Genomic DNA, 15,965 nt, shown 5'->3' with positions numbered 1-15,965 from the left:
CATGAACTGCATCAGAATTTCATACAGGTGCTGCAACCACCTGCTACGCAAATGGAGGGTGAAAGATAGCCTGATGTGCAACTGAGAGATGCTATCCAAACCACAGAGCACCTTGTGAACCATTGCTCTCAAAGATCCTTCCCTGGAGAATAGTTTCTACTCACTCCGTATCACCAGAGGCCATAGAGTGGATGACTAACTTGGATGTTGACATTTAGTGTTGCTTTTCAAGCTGCCATACAAAACAGTTTTGATAAGTCATGTATGGCAGAAAGGTTACATTTTATACCGGAGTTTTCCCCAATTAACTCACTGTCATTTCGTCAGTTTTTTTTGTCAGCAGAAATTTAAGTGGGTGGCTCTTAAAATGGTTTAGTCATACACATTTTTGAATCGCAGAAATGATTTTTTTTTAAGGAAAGTCATTGTTTCTTGAATCTTGTTGGCAGAATACAGTTTTGGGTCTAGTCTCCTAATTTCCTCAATTTAGTTAAACCAATGTAATATCTCTAAACACTAAGCAGTAGTTTGCACTGTATATAATCCATTGAAGAGCACTATCTTGCTGGAGGAAGGGGCCAAATGTTGGGCAAACTTATTTTTATTTCAAGTGGGATAACAGCTACATATCCTCTTAATGTTACGAGACAGTGAAGCAATCCATTGTAATAGGAATTGCAATGATGACGTTGTGACGCCAATAATTTGTCAGACTTTCTGACTGGAGCCCTTTGTGCCCTAAAATGACACTTGAGCTTTATGGAAATGTGGTAATGTAGTTTCATTTCTACCCATCAACAGTTTCTGAATGTTTTGCTGCTAGACAAAGAAATGTTGATCCCTGGTTTGTGCTGAGGTAGCCAATCTGAACTTGTGTTGGAAGAGAAGGGTACTATAAATTGGCTTCAGCACTCTCAAGCTGGGGAGGACTGGACAGGGCCGGTGTGTGCATGTTGGGTGAGGACATGATCAGGCTCGGCTGAGGTGTCCCCTTATGGTCAAATAGTCTGCCAACGCTGAGTTTTGGCTAATGTATGAAGAATGGTTACTCTGATGAGGTACCAGATGTCTATTGGTGCGAGTAGAACCATCATTCAGCATCAGCTGCTGCATTCAGGAGAGAAGAAAACTGAAATGATTTTTTAAAGAAGTCAACCATTTTGTGTCACATGTTGAAGTACTTGGTGTTAATTGTCCAGTGTGCTCAAATTTGTGACTAATAGCTTCTATAGAAAAGTAAACACATACTACTTATTCCAGATGAGTAACCTAATATTTTGGGATTAACAAATCTGTTTTCCCCTTTCATGGAGTATGAATTGCATAGCATGGCTAATCATTGCAAACGAGGCAATTTATGTTGTTTGATGCCTCTTCAGGAAATGAGTACTGACGGTGATCGTTTATAGCTGAGGGGAGAAATGCGGGGGGCGGTGGCATGAACTAAAAAATAAACCAAACTAATTCAGTCAAGTAATGGTGTGATATTGGGCCCAACATCTCGTCGTTAATTCGACAGCAATGCTTCAAAATTGATTCTAAGCCTCAAAGTACTTGCTGCAATGTTAGGAAAGATAACTGAAATGCCATATACAGTACACAAATAACATGCTAATTAAGACAGTGATATTTTCTGCTATGTTACTGCTTGACTGTAAGGGGGGGAAAATGGGTGCGATAGTATCACTTATACCTTTTTTTGCTTTTGGGTCATAAACAGAAGTGTAACTATGATTGGTCTATTGGATTATGATATTTCTCTTTTCTCTATTGAAGGTGCATGCCAGTACTTGTATTTGCTAAAGACAGAAGTAAGGATTGTGATTTAATTTTGAAATCTGTAATATTCAATTAAAAATACAAAATGTTTGGTGTTTGTTTGCAGTTGGCATCAGTAGTGATGCCTACCTTCAAGTGACCTGCACCTAAGTAGATTTCCATTTGCTGTGATCTTGGTCTGGTTCACTGACTTGGCTGAAATATTTGAGATTAGCTTTGAAGCACCCCTCAAACATCTCCCTTCGCCCCACACCCACTCCAAACACCTATTTCTTTCTGTGACACGCACACAAACTGATGAGTGGCAAGTAACAGTCGTGCCATGCAATCACCATCTCCAAAAAGAGAGTCCAACCATCTCCCCTTGACATTCAACAACATTACCATCGCCAAATCCCCCACTATCAACATTCTGGAGGTCACCAGAAATTTAACTGGACCATCCACACACATATACAATGGCTACAAGACCAGGTCAGAGGCTGGATATTCTGTGGCAAGTGACTCACCTCCTGACTTCCCGAAGCCTTTCCACCATCTACAAGGCACAAGTCAGGAGTGTGATGGAATACTCTCCACTTGCCTGGATGAGTGCAGCTCCAACAACACTCAAGAAGCTCAACACCATCCAGGACAAAGCAGCCTGCTTGATTGGCACCCCATCCACCACCCTAAAAATTCCCTCCACCACTGGAGCACCGTGGCTGCAGTGTGTACCATCTGCAGCACGCACTGCAGCAACTCACCAAGGCTTCTTCGACAGCACCTCCCAAAACCATGACCTCTACCACTAGAAGGACAAGGGCAGCAGGCACGTGGGAACACCACCACCTGCACGTTCCCCTCCAAATGACACACCATCATGACTTGGAAATATATAGCCGTTCCTTCATCGTTGGGTCAAAATCCTGGAGCTCCCGACCAAACTGCAGCACTGTGGGAGAACCTTCACCACATGGACTGCAGCGGTTGAAGATGGCAGCCCACCACCACCTTCTCGAAGGCAATTAGGGGTGGGCAATAAATGCTGGCCTTGCAGGCAACGTGCACATCCCATCAATGAATCAAAAAATACCATTGCTTTCATTTTTGTCACAATGTGTAATTAAACGTAAGAGAAAAGCTATTGAGACATTAATAAGTGATCGATGCATGGTCTATAGCTCTAGAGCTTGTATGTGTTGTAGTAACAAATAGAAAATCTCTGGTAAAATTGAAAGCATTTCAATGTAATGTTACAAATAGTGAGTTGGAAAAGTATTGTATTATAAAAAGGGTTCTATTGAAGTGACATTGAAGGTTTTTGACCCCTGTGTATTATATGTCCTATAGCCTGGAGACCATGCATCTTGTCTAGTGGCTATGGAAAAGGTCACTGTTTCTCTTCTGGCTTTGGCATAACTATCCCACCACAGATTAATAGGGAGGCAACACAATGGTGACTTCCATTTATTTACTTTTCATTTAAAACAAAAAACGATCTACCTGACCTGTTAAAATCTGGCATGATGGCTTAAACTGATGTGGTACTGAACAAAATAAATGGGTGCTGAATTAGTTGCTGACTAAATTGAAGGAACTTGACCATCTTCTAGCTGAATGAGTGTTGTGTTGATGTACTATTGTGACGTGCACAATAGTACTTCATACCAGCAGTTTTATTCCCATCAGGTATTGTGGAGAAAAAATGGTGAGTTTAATAATCCTTCAAGTCAGCAGCAAAACTTGAGCTGCTTGTATAAATTCAGAAGATTAACATACATTTTGTTTTGAAGATTTTAAACTGCGTTTCCTTCAGGGATTGTAGATCTCGTACCAATATCTTTCTGCATTTTTTAAGATAATCTGGAGTATGAAAAAGCTAAAGAGCTTAGTAACATATCGAAAGCACATAGGTTTCCATTTGTTAATTTGCAAATTCAGTGTACTTGAAGTTTTTCGGTACCTTACAATAGAATGGTTTAGACTAGTATGAATGTCTCCAGCAAACATGATTAGTTGAACGTTTTAGTTTTAACTTCGATCTCAGCCTTGGCTTAGTGGTAGAACTTTTGCCTTTGAGTCAGATTGGTCTTGGGTTCAAACCCCACTCCATAGCCTCGAGCATATAACCCAGACTGACACTTCAGTGCAGTAGAGAGGGAGGATTAGAGAAAGTCAACTTTTTCCTCCTCCTAAGCATGTCATGTAACAATGTTTTTGTGCTTTATTCTTGAGCAGAGATAAGTGCGCCTCTTATTTCTCATTCAATCAATGATCTCCTGTTTATCATTTTAAGGACTTTTTTTTTCAAAAAGAGCCGGAGACTAGAAAAGACCATTAGACTCATTAAAGCGCATGTCATGTCCTGAGGTCATGGAAGGTGCATTATAAATGCAAGTTCATTCATATCAATTGAAGATGAACGGTGGTGGTCTATTTATGTTGTCAAGTCATGGACATTGGTTGATGACTACAGTTGACTGTGTTCTGGCTTTTTTAATCTTTGGCTATTGGAGATGGAAAATCCTTGGGGGACTCCAGAGATACCAGTGGCCAGGTGGAGGTCCTGGGGGAAGCTGATAGTTTCCAGAAAGAGAAGGGGAAATGTGGGCAGGTGACCTGGTGTGCTTGTGCCCCTTCTAACTGTTATATTGACTGACTTATTAACCCAGGAATGTTGTATGTTCTGTTGGGGATTCCTTCCACCTCATGTGCGCACGGTAAGAGTTAGCAAAAGACGCGAAAGGAAACAGGGAAAATCTTGTTCATGAAGCTGAGAAATGAGTCCGACTGCATAAGCTACAGGCTGTTCATACTGTGGGCTTATGTTCAACAGAAGCTAGTTTTGAGAGGAGCAAAACTCACTTTCCATGTCCTGGGTTGGGGAGGTAACTTTGGTGCCTTGGCCTGAATTTGAACTCATATTCTTGTTTCCTCTTGTTCAGTAGTCTCCACTTGCTTGACTATTACTCAAATTCGGGCTAAAGTTGTTTGCCAGAGTTGGAGAAAGTCAACTATTTCCTCCTCATGCATGTCATTTAACAATATTTTTGTGCTTTATTCTTGGGTCAAAGATAATTGAGCCTTTTATTTCTCATTCAATCAACGGTCTTCTATTTATCATTTTAAGGACTACTTAAAAAAAAAAGCCGAAGATGAGAAAAGGCCATCTGACTCATTAAAGCTCATGTCTTATCAAAAATTTCTGAAAATCCTCAAATTATTAAACTCTATTTCACCCATCTACCATGTCAGGAATATCTGCATACTTGAGTGACTGCCTTTTAAAAAAAAAACTACTTTTCTAAATATTTACCCCATGGAGATCGCAATCACTTGAGAGCTTTCTGATGGCTGAGATTAAATTTAACAATCTACAGTTTCCCAGTATGTGAGCAGGAAGAAAAAAATGGAACAAGAAAAGGCCGCTTCAGATTTTTCAGCAATGCTTGTGTATCTAAATGAAAGCAGAAAAGCTGAAAAAACGCAAGCTAATTGATATCACTTCAGAAAAAAAGGCAATGATTAATTGACCTGTACAGTTGAAACATGAACCCATACTTTCTGCCTTTTCGATGTGGACAGACCTGCTGTGTATACGCAGCATTTTCTGCCTCCGTTTAAGCTGGCACATAAAATTGAGTCCTGTCACACAGTCTCGTCCTGTCACAGGTTACTTTACAGGTTGTTCATATGTGGATTGTCCTCTGGTGATTGGGATAGAAGCTGCACGTTATTCCCCCTGATCTCCCACAGATCATTGAGCAAGATTTCACTCTATGCATCTACACGCACACCTCCATTATTCAAACCTGGCCAGTTGTCGCTGGGCATGATTTTGTCAATGCTTTCCACTGCTTCTCTTTCAAAGACTGGCTCATACTGGAACTTTGTTCTATGGGTACAGCAGCCCACTGTTATCTCAGTCAAATGCCATTCTTCATGCATGAGTGTAGATAGATAATGTCGGCAGGCTATTTGTGGGCTGCAACAGGAGATTCATAGCCAAGCGTGATCTCTGTTCAACTGATTTCTACAGATAACCATATTCAGCAGAAATTGCTGCACAGCACTCACATTTGAGAACCTCAGCTTTATTTTAAAATCTTCAACCCCCTTTCCAAGCTCAAGGACACGAGTGGTCCAGAAGACCAGTTTGTTAATCACGAGCCACTTAGTGTACTGCACTAGTGGCAGCAGGACCTGGAACACCCCCTGCTAATGTAATGATATGTCATGATGTCATCATGCATACCCACTGTCCTAATGTCATGATGTAACTCATTTTATTGCACTAGATGTTTCCTACACCAGGACCTCATCTGTTAACATTGAAACTCCATAACATTGCACTTGTGCGGTGGCTAATTTGTCATGGATGTGCAATTGCCCAGAACACACTTAGCTCCTAGTTCAGCATAAAAGCCGTGTTGGTTTCTGCTCTCCCATGATTCAGCTTCCTGTGGGAAAAAAGAGTCTAAAGATTTTATTGAGGAGACGATTCTCTTTTTCATTTATTGCTGTTTACACCATTTCAGTACAAAGTTCTGGTTGGTCTGCAGTGGAGCTCTTGCACAGAATAGGTTGAGTTGGGCCGAAGTGTGTGCTTTTGATTGAACTTTTGGATACTGTACTGTAAAGAGATATGTATGTATATAGATTTATACAGTATCTAAATGGGCTTTGTTTATAATGGCGTACCAAAAGCCCTTGCACTTGGAAGCAGAATTTGTGGGAAGGGGAACAAGTGGCAGAAATACCCCACTGTTCAACTACCGTTTAAATTTTAAATCAGTTCTGCTTTTGAGTTCCTTGTTCAGTAATATTAAGATCGCAAGATCTGATGGTTTCTTCTATTTTTTTTCCAGTGCAACAAGTTTGCTAAAAGACTGTCTTAACCAGTTGTGGAGCTAATGTTCAGTGTTTGACTGACAGTGTTTGCCCCTCTGGAACGCTACACACAAGGTAGGAGTCAATACTTTCTCTACAGCATGAGGGTTAATAACCCTTTTGGGTATTCAATTTCTTCGTAATCCTGCAGGACATTATTTTTTTCACTTGATATTTATTGCTGAACTGAATTGCACAACTTTTAAATGGGGAGAGGGGCTGAGGAAAATTATGGCCGATCTTCTACCTTAACTCAACTTATCCACCCTATCCCCATATCCCTTGATTCCTTTGGTGTCCAAATATCCATCGATCTCAATCTTGAATGTACTCAGCCCTTTGGGGAAGAGAATTCCAAAGATTCACAATCCTCTGAGCAAAGAAATTTTTCCTGATCTCTGTCCTAAATGGCCGACCCCTTATCTTGAGACTATGCCCCATAGTTCTCGACACTCCAGCCAGGGGAACCAGCCTCTCATCATCTACCCTGTCAAGCCCTCTCAAAAATCTTATATTTTCATGAGATCACCACTCATTCTTCTAAACTCCAGAGTATCGGCCCATTCTACTCAATCACTCTTCATTGGACAACCCTCTCATCCCAGGAATCAATCTAGTGAACCTTCGCTGCACTGCCTCTAAGGCATCTATATCCTTCCTTAGATAAGGAGACCACAACTGTGCACAGTACCCCAGGTTTGGTCTCAACAAAACGCTGTACAGTTATGGTAAGACTTCCTTACTCTTGTACTCCAACTCCCTTCCAATAAAGGCTAACATGCCATTTGCCTTCCTAATTGCTTGTTGTACCTGCACGCTAACTTTTTGTTTCTTGTACAAGGACACCAAGTCTCTCTGAACACCAATATTTAATAGTTTCTCCCCATTTAAAAAAAATTCTGTTTTTCTTTTCTTCCTAAAGTGAATAACCTCACAGTTCCCCATATTATACTCCATCTACCACCACTCACTTAAACTGTCTATATCCCTTTGCAGCGTCTTTGCGTCCTCCTCACAGCTTACTTTCCCACCTAGCTTTGTATCGTCGGCAAAGTTGGATACATTACACTTGCTCCCCTCATCTAAGTTATTGATGTATATTGCAATCAGCTGAGGCCCAAGCACCAATCCTTGTGGTACCCCATTAGTTACAGCCTGCCAACCTGAGAATGACGTGTTCATTCCTATTCTTTTTTTTCTGTCCATTAACCAATCCTCAATTGATGCTAGTATATTACTCCCAATCCCATGAGCCCCAATCTTATGTAACAACCTCTTGTGTGGCACTGTATCAAATTGCCCGTGTGTGTGTTAATTGTTTCTCTTGGACAGGAATCAGTTAATCATGTCAGTGGTTTTTTAAAAAAAGGGCAAGTTTTTACAAATTAGCATTTTGCGAGTTACTTGGAATGCTTCTTTGAAAACTGGATTTTAGGTGCTAAATTTGGTGAAATGTTGGTCACGTTATTTGCAATGCCTACACTGGTACTTGGAGACCTGGGCTAATTGTTCTGCAGTCTGTTGAACTGATGTAAAATGAAACCCAGTTTCAATCAATCTGTTGGCTGCTAATGATGCTGAGGGCACATAAAATGATTTGTAATGTGAACGTCCACTAGTATATTAAGTCAGTTGCGCTAATCTAGGTGAAATATTTAGTGTTGAGATTGGGGGGGTGAGGAAGTTTTTCAGGCATAGTGTTGGCATCAAGCACGCTCAGGTCAGTAATAGTACATCCAGATGCAGAGTAAAGCTGCTTCTGCTCTGCCCCAACTCCAGAAGAGCATCTGCTATTGAAATGTGGCATTTTTTTCCATTTCCTTCACTCGCCGTCCTGGGGTCACTGACCATGCGAATTCTGGACAGTTTTCCCAATATCGGCCCTTGGCCGATATTGGATTGAAACTGGATTGAAACTGCTCATACTCATTTCACACACAATTCTTGAAGTGAACGGAGAGGAAATTTAAATCCCACCAGCGTGAGCTGGATTGGAACTCCAGACTAAAGGTCAATGTCTGATGCACTGCATCACCCAGTTCCCATCAACACTCCTTTTTACCGTTTTTTTTTATTCGTCCATGGGATGTGGGCTTCGCTGGCAAAGCCAGCATTTATTGCCCATCCCTAATTGTCCTTGAGAAGGTGGTGGTGAGCCGCCTTGAACCGCTGCAGTCCGCGTGGTGAAGGTTCTCCCACAGTGCTGTTAGGAAGGGAGTTCCAGGATTTTGACCCAGCGACGATGAAGGAACAGCGATATATTTCCAAGTCGGGATGGTGTGTGACTTGGAGGGGCACGTGCAGGTGGTGGTGTTTCCATGTGCCTGCTGTTCTTGTCCTTCTAGATGGTAGAGGTTGCGGGTTTGGGAGGTGCTGTCGAAGAAGCCTTGGCGAGTTGCTGCAGTGCATCCTGTGGATAGTACACACTGCAGCCACGGTACGCTGGTGGTGGAGTGAGTGAATGTTTAGGGTGGTGGTTGGGGTGCCAATCAGCGGGCTGCTTTGTCCTGGATGGTGTCGAGCTTCTTGTGTTGTTGGAGCTGCACTCATCCAGGCAAGTGGAGATCCATCACACTCCTGACTTGTGCCTTGTAGATGGTGGAAAGGCTATGGTGAGTCAGGAGGTGAGTCACTCGCCGCAGAATACCCAGCCTCTGACCTGCTCTCGTAGCCACAGTATTTATATGGCTGGTCCAGTTAAGTTTCTAGTCAATGGTGACCCACCCAGGATGTTGATGGTGGTTGGACTCTTGTTGGAGATGGTCATTGCTTGGCACTTGTCTGGCACGAATGTTACTTGCCACTTATGAGCCCAAGCCTGGATGTCGTCCAGGTCTTGCTGCATGTGGGCACGGACTGCTTCATTAGCTGAAGGGTTGCGAATGGAACGGAACACTGCAATCGTCAACGAACATCCCCATTTCTGACCTCATGATGGAGGGAGGGTCATTGGTGAAGCAGCTGAAGATGGTTGGGCCGAGGACACTGCCCCGATGAACCCCTTCAGCAATATCCTGGGGCTGAGATGATTGGCCTCCAACAACCACTACCATCTTCCTTTGTGCTAGGTATGACGCCAGCCACTGGATAGTTTTCCCCGATTCCCATTGACTTCAATTTTACTAGGGCTCCTTGGTGCCACACTCGGTCAAATGCTGCGTTGATGTCAACGGCAGTCACTCACCTCACCTCTGGAATTCAGCTGTTTTGTTCATGTTTGGACAAAGGCTGTAATGAGGTCTAGAGCCCAAACTGAGCGTCGGTGAGTAAGTGCCGCTTGATAGCACTGTCGACGACACCTTCCATCACTTTGCTGATGATTGAGAGCAGACTGATGCGGCGGTAATTGGCCGAATTGAATTTGTCCTGCTTTTTGTGGACAGGACGTACCTGGACAATTTTCCACATTGTTGGGTATTTGCCAGTGTTGTAGCTGTACTGGAACAGCTTGGCTAGAGGCGTGGCTAGTTCTGGAGCACAAGTCTTCAGCACTACAGCTGGGATGTTGTTGGGGCCCATAGCCTTTGTTGTATCCAGTGCACTCAGCCGTTTCTTGATATCACGTGGAGTGAATCGAATTGTCTGAAGTCTGGCTTCTGTGATGGTGGGGATATCGGGAGGAGGCTGAGATGGATCATCCACTCTGCACTTCTGGCTGAAGATGGTTGCAAATGCTTCAGCCTTGTCTTTTGCACTCAGGTGCTGGACTCTGCTATCATTGAGGATGGTGATGTTTACAGAGCCGCCTCCTCCCATTAGTTGTTTAATTGTCGACCACCATTCACGACTGGATGATGTGGCAAGACTGCAGAGCTTTGATCTGATTTGTTTTTCAGGCAGGCAAATTGATGATTGTTTATAACTTGTTTATGGGAGGAAGGGGAAGGAAAAGGAGCACATTTTCAAGCTGAAGTTTTCTTCTTGGGGAAATGTCCACTTGTCCATTTCTGACATCTGTTGTCACCATCCAGCATAATCAGGTTGTGTACAACAGATGATGAATGCAGAATTAAGCTCCTTTGACTGTTCCACCTCAGAACTTTCTTTACTGCTCCACTGTGATGTTATCCATTCTTAGGTCTGAGCCAAATTATGCGCAGTTTTAATCTATGAATCCATTAAAGGAGTAGGAAAGTGTAGCTCGAATTATTTGGTTTGAAGTGCTCCCCCTTTCTAATAAAACTTTGTATTTTACCTAACACTGTTCATTAAAGCATTCTTTTTCACCCTTGTCTGCTTCATGGTGTCAATTTAATGGAATGTCCCCATACATTCTGGTACTGTTTAATTGCAAGATTCATGGATGGTGTGACTTCGTTCCGAGCATTGTAATATCGTTAGGAGCAGCTTTGAGGCTGGTCTAGAAATTATATTCCCAAATGTTCACAATAGAGCCACTCTGACTTTCCCAGTAATTGATGTCACTGGAGCAGCTGAGGAAGGAGACGACCCTATTCCAGGATCTCCATATCAGGAATTTTTTTAGGTTGAAATATCTGTTCGGAGTACAATTATTATTTTTCACGTAAGTACACTTTCCTTTCAAGGAAGTGGGTTGATGTCCAAACTTGCTACTTTTGGCAGCGAGAGGAGGTAGTCATCTGACAGAGGTAAATTGCAACCCAGGTTCCCCAGAAGTGAATAGATAATCTTTTGTGTAGTACCACAGCTGGCTAATGAACCATATTTGGTGAAAACTGTGAGGTTTTTTTAGTCCAATTGGGCACGTAAACTGGCACAAGCATATCAATCTCAAATATAATAAAGCATCTATCATTGCCTGCCTTGTGATTAACAATTGAGAATATTTTATTCTGTGGGAAACTTGGTATTTGGAAAGCGGTCATGGATTTCATCTCATCCACAACTTGCCATATGGGGACCTGTGAGTGTGATCCCATGTTTTAGCACTCGGTGACACTTGAGCAGCAATGTGCTACATCAGTGTATCACACACGTTTTAAAGGGGAAAATCATTTCAGCCACCAAGCTGAAGAGGAAAAATGAAGCAATTGATAAATTCTTTTATTCATCACTCATTGGTGGTCTGAATTTTGTAATGTCGAGGTTACTTGATTTGATGATTACTAATGTAGGAAAAGCAACACTTAAATTTTGCAGTATTCGGAGCAGCTTATTACTAATTTTGTTAGCTGCTTTGTTTACCCTGAAATTGTTGAGAATTCTGTAGGACGGTTAAACTATACAGAATATATTATTAAAATGCCACTAGGTATAATCTTGTTTAAAAGAGAATTACTTCATAAATGGAGCACAATACAATGATTTTTGGTGCATTTTTATGGTTGATCTTGAGCATCGTACTTCCAAACTCCAGCTGCTGTTTGTTGCAGAGTTTAAATAATTTTAGCGCAGTTCTTCACCTTACATCGGTGGCTCTGCCATTCAGAGAACAAGGTAAGGACACGACACTAGTGCTGAGAGTTCTGTTTGTTACTGTGACTCTTTCAATTAGTGTTGGATGGGAAAACAAAATAGGTTGATTTAGTGCACTATGTTGCACATAAAGCGGTTTTAAATTGGTGAAGATTTTCAGTGACCTTTTCATTAAGAGCTTGGTGAATCAGTTGTTAAATGCACTAGTTTTTTTTGTGAACTTTTAGTGGAGCTGGAAAAGACGACTAATGTAACTTTTATCAACATGTCATTTGAAACACGAGGCATCAAATTCAATTGTGCCCTGAATATGAAGGCCAGTGACATCTGGACACATGAAACTTGATGTGCATTCTGTGAGCAGCTGTGCATGTCGATTAGGAATGTAACTGTTAGAGGCATCATCGCAGTAAATATATGTGACACTGCTTAGTATATTGTTTGTAGTGGTACGTGTCGATACAGGCTTGCAGTCATTCAACAGTTTCTATTTCAGAAAAAATGGAGGTCGATTGAAGGAGAATCCAATCATAAGATTTTAACAATTTTTGCACTGTGAAGTTTTTTGTCCCTCTTGCACTTCGCAGTTTAATTTGCAACAGTTCAATTTAATTTGAATGAATTTTTTGAACATCCTCTTCCCCTTTCCTCCAGTTTTCTCCCCCCCCCCCCCCCCCCCCCCCCCCAAACCATTAGAATATAAAAGATAGGAGTAGGCCATACTGCCCCTCGAGCCTGCTTCGCCATTCAATAAGATCATGGCTGATCTCCGACCTCATTCTGCTTTCCTGCCCCATTCCCATATCCCTTGATTTCCTTTGTGTCCAAAAATCTCTTGATCTCAGTCTTGAATATAATCAATGACTCAGCATCCACAGCTCTATGGGGTAGAGAATTCCCAAGATTCACAACCCTGAGTGAAGAAATTTCTCATCAGTCCTAAATATCTGACCTTGTCCTGAGACTCTGCCCCCTAGTTCTAGACTCCCCAGGCAGGAGAAACAGCCTCGAAGCATCTACCCTGTCAAGCCCTCTCAGAAACTTACATTTCATATAACATTCTTCTGAACAATTTCTTGCTAGGGTATGATTTCATGGCTCACCTCTTGCAGATGACCATTCTTTTTGTATGAGTTTTGGCAGGCTGTCCTAGCACAAAGGGCATCACAGGGGAGTCCAGTGCTGTAGTCAATGCATGTACATGCACTTTTACATAGTTTCAGGATGCTTGATGCCAAACAGGAGTGGGAACCTGAGTTTTCTCTCTAAACCGATGGTGCTTAAGACCAGTTGTACTGCACTACTGCTGCTCCTCCTGTCATCCGTTAACTTGGTGCAAATCAGGAATGGAATCCAGGGCTTTCCTGGTCTGCATGGTTCAATTCCAGGGTTTATACTGGTAAACCCATTAAGCTGTCAAGGGAGCCTCATTTGAATAGATTTGAAGGAATAAAAATTACATTATAGAGTTCCAAGTATCTCTTGGGCTCGACGCTCTATATAGTAGAAAGGCTGTTGGCATCATTTGTACAGCTAGGGAAAAAAGATGACTGCAGTTTCTTCTCCTACTACTTCATTATTTTCCACCTGCATGAAAAGATATTGAACCAAATTAAAACATTTTACATTGAATTTTTCAACCACCATTCATTTATATCATAAATTTGAGTATTCACATCCGAATTGGTAATCCTTCTGTCTGCAGTTTTAATGGGAGATTCAATAGTGACGAGGAGTAGTCAGTTACTTGTGTCCGTAAATGTGTATCCCATATGGTGTTACCTCCTAGACAAAAGTAGCAACGAAGAACAGAAAAAACAAAGAGCAATGAAAAGTTTTTCTACTGGCACACTCGTAGTGAAAGGACAGTTGAGAGAGTGAATGGCAGATGTACTAAATGAGTACTTTGCTTTAGTTTTCACAGAGTAGGTAAATATTGGGGTTGTACTACTAGACGTGGGTGTCAAGTTGTTGTTGGAGGTGTCACGTTTTGGGATTTCAGATTTTGACACCACAAAAGGACCTCTGTTATGTGAAGAGTGCTGCTGTTGAGCTGAACTTGGCTCTCAAGGGGTTAAATTAATCAGCTGGCAGGTGTAGATTAAAGGGCAAAGTTTCTTGGCCATTTTTGATATAGTTTCAGTGCATAATTGGGGCAAGTAATATTTTGTGGCAGGAAAATGGGGGGGAAGCTGTTTCCACTGGTGTTCAGACTCAAAAAATCAATGCCCCAGAATTCCTGTGAGCTTCCTGTGATCCATTCGGCAAGTCCTGTGCGGCCTAATTTTTATATAATATAGTGAGAGCCAAAGGCGCGGCAGTGCTGCATTTCCTGCTTTTACTCTTGCAAAGTGTCCTGGTACCTTGTACTGAGAATTGTAAGGCACAGCAGTTGCCAGCATCAGCTGAGACAGGCACAATTGAGGAGTTGCTGAGCCTGCAGAATGTGGAGAGTTTTGCTGGACTGGCAGCTGGGAACCAATTTTTTTTTTTGTTGACATTTTGTGCATGCAGACTTTGACTTGTTTCCATCAGTGAGACCGCTGGGAGTTTTTTTGCCCACCCCTACGGTGAGGGCTTCTCGCCAGCGAGTATGGCTTCCATACGGGCATGCCCGTGTATGCTGTCACCATCATGGAGAAGCAGCAGCGCAGGCTGGAGCAGAGGAGAGAGTCTGGCACTGAAGTCTTGTCTTCTGTGTAACACAAAAACAACTTGCATTTATATAGCACCTTTAAAGTTGTAAAACATCCTAAGGCGCTTAACAAAATTCTCAAACAAAATTTGACACCGAGCCACATGCGCTATTAGGACAGGTGACCAAAAGCTTGGTCAGAGAGGTATGTTTTAAGGACTGTCTTAGAGATAGTGGGAGAGGTTAGGGAGGGAATTAGAGCTTGGGGCCGAGACAGCTGAAGGCATAGCTGCCAATGGTGGCCCGAAGAAAATCGGGGATACGCATGAGGCCAGCATTGGAGCAGCACAGATCTCTGAGGATTGTCGGGCTGGAGGAGGTTAGAGATAAGGAGGGGCGAGGCCATGGAGGAATTTAAAAACGAGTATGAGAATTTTAAATTCGAGGCATTGCTGGACAGGGTGCCAATGTTGGTCAGCGAGAACACAGATCTTAGCAATTGGTTTAATGATTGCGATACCTGTCAATTTAGTATTTCAAGGATGGTGTGAATAGATGATTAAAGCCGTTCCTATGCTATGCTTTTCAAATAATTCCAAAACAAAATTGACGAAGCTAGTTATAATCAGGTGCAGAATTTTATTACCTAAGAGATCCTACAACACGAGAAAATTAAGATGGTAAAATTAACCCCATGCAGTGTTTACTCTTCTGGGCAGTGCCTGTGTCCTTGAGTCACTTGGAGTATATTTGCTCAGCAGAGCCTCTTCTGTGTGCGTTTAATATCATAAATGAACTTGGTCACATCTGCCACCAATTCATTTTTGCATCATGGCCTTCAACCTGGAAGAAAACCTGGCATTTTGAGCCATTTTTCACATTGGAAATCCAGTGGTTCTGTCTTTAAAAACGCTCTAGCATCCGAAATGGAAGTTGCGAGTCAGGATGAATGTGGGGGAGAAAGGGTAAGTAAAAGGCTTTTAATTTTAGAAAATAAGGGACCGAAAAGAAAATTGATTTGGGTAGAAATGAAGTAACATGGGTTTAAAAATGAGTGGTACTGGAAGGACAACTTGGTGAACAGATAAATGTTTTTTTGATGTCTTTTTAGTTATGTAATGTTACTGTTCCTGAAATTTGTGTTGCTTCATAACTGCAGTGTTTTTCTTAGTGTCTGTACTTGGGAGACAGCAATTTACTGAACTTGCCAGCAGTTTTGGACACCTGATTTATAGAGCTATTGCTGTGTCGTATTCTATAGAGACAAACGTAGATGTTTCTG

At 42.1% G+C, this 15,965-nt stretch overlaps 1 protein-coding gene across 8 annotated transcripts in view; it reads left to right on the top strand.

Annotated features, from left to right (window-relative positions):
• The window catches only part of arvcfb (ARVCF delta catenin family member b), a 268,627-nt gene that overhangs the window by 82,618 nt on the left and 170,044 nt on the right, over positions 1–15,965 (top strand). For all 8 annotated transcript variants that reach the window (XM_068006115.1, XM_068006116.1, XM_068006117.1 and 5 more), the window contains one exon: positions 6,630–6,726. The gene's annotated coding sequence lies outside the window, so the exon portion shown is untranslated. The remainder of the gene's footprint in view (positions 1–6,629; positions 6,727–15,965) is intronic.

The sequence above is a fragment of the Heptranchias perlo genome, chromosome 25, assembly GCF_035084215.1.
Source record: "Heptranchias perlo isolate sHepPer1 chromosome 25, sHepPer1.hap1, whole genome shotgun sequence".
NCBI lineage: Eukaryota > Metazoa > Chordata > Chondrichthyes > Hexanchiformes > Hexanchidae > Heptranchias > Heptranchias perlo.
This window is presented reverse-complemented; position numbering and strand designations above follow the sequence as displayed.